At 46.2% G+C, this 1,610-nt stretch overlaps 1 pseudogene; it reads left to right on the forward strand.

The window, feature by feature from the left end:
• The first annotated feature begins 791 nt into the window (after positions 1–791).
• LOC136658045 (5S ribosomal RNA) lies at positions 792–908 on the forward strand (annotated as a pseudogene).
• Positions 909–1,610: the final 702 nt, after the last annotated feature.

A 1,610-nucleotide genomic window follows, 5' to 3' on the forward strand; every position in this document is an offset into this window, starting at 1 on the left:
AGGCAAAATCCGGAGCCGGAGTCCCTGAGGCAGTTCATGGCTGAACACAGTCACGTTCTGGCAACTCCTGCGACGCCGCTGGAACCAACCGTATTGGCTTCTGCCTTTCCATTGGACCATTTCAGCGACGTGGAGAGGGGGGATTTGCTGCATGGGTAACAGCCTATCCTCCATATCCACTTTACCCAGGCTTCGCGCACTGGAGAGGACACTCTGTTCCAGAACCACCATTCAGAGCGTGACACCATAGTCTTCCGAGACTGAAGGATGCCAACAAGATTTCTATATAACTTTGTAAATTCATATATATAATCATACCAATGAAGGTGTTTGTCTTGTGAGTGGCTGCAGCAAGTGCTAGCCGAATTGCAGCTGCAGCCAAGGTCACCCCCTCTGCCAACTCCATCTTGCCATTGCCTCTGGACATCACACTGCAGCCTGACACCTGCAGCCAGCCCTCTGCCCACCCTCTTCATGTGCCATTCTTCATGGCGCAGCTAGAGGGCGCATACAGCACTAAGTTTTGCAGGGAGCCTCACCGCAGCGTGCAAGGGGCCACCTCCCCTCCACTTCAGAGCATATGCCTCTATTTTGCTCACCCTGCCTGGAATAGTTCTAAAGGGAAGGGGGAGGGGGCCCTTGCTTGCTGCGGTGAGGCTCCCTGCAAAACTTAGTGCTTTGCACCCCCCCTCCAGCTACACCACTGGATTATTCACACTGAGGTTTCAATATGTGTTTGATTGCCTTCTGAAACTTTAAAGAGTCAAGAAGTCTGGATAAAACTACAAAAATATCATGGCAATTACCCTGCACATGCCTGATCTTGTCTGATCTTAGAAGCTAAGCAGGGTCAGGCCTGGTTAGTACTTGGATGGGAGACCACCTGGGAATACCGGGTGCTGTAGGCTTATACCAGAGTCTTTCGAGACTGAAGGTTGCCAACCATGATATGGCAATTGTAATATTTATAGCAGGGTTTTCTGACTGTGGCTAGGCCAGAATGTATTCATTTAACCAATTCTGCTGACTTTTGCTCCAACTCACGCTTTAGACTGTATATCGCAGCAACATGCACTTTTAGTGGAAACTGTTTAAATAACTGTACATGATGTGTGTACTTTTTACCTGCCTAATGGCTGAAACAAATAAATGGCAACTGATTGACTCAAAATTACTGAGCAATGTGACCTCCACTTAAATACCAGTTGTCAAAAGGTCAGTCATCCTTTCCTTAAAATTGCCAGCATGCAGAACTCATTCACTTCAACCTGCTAACAAAAATGTTCTGATGGTTCACACTGGCAAACGGGAGCACTCAAAGGTATTTTTTAAAAAAGACTCTCACTAATAGAATATCCTCTTTGTGAATATAAGTCACTCTGATGGCCTGTGCTTCTGGCCTTACTGGTTTAAGAATCAACATAACCCTGAATAACCTATTGGCAAGTGGCCTGTCCTGTCCTGGTTAATATTTACAGTGGCCTATGCAATGACTCTTGACCCAGCTCCCATGCCTTTTTATCCTCTCATGTGCTTTGCAGCTTTTTTTTTTTTTTAATTAATTCCTTCTAGCCGAGTTAATTGGACCCTGGTTGTTGTTCTCATATACT

Source organism: Tiliqua scincoides, chromosome 7, assembly GCF_035046505.1.
Source record: "Tiliqua scincoides isolate rTilSci1 chromosome 7, rTilSci1.hap2, whole genome shotgun sequence".
NCBI classification, from domain to species: Eukaryota; Metazoa; Chordata; class Lepidosauria; order Squamata; family Scincidae; genus Tiliqua; species Tiliqua scincoides.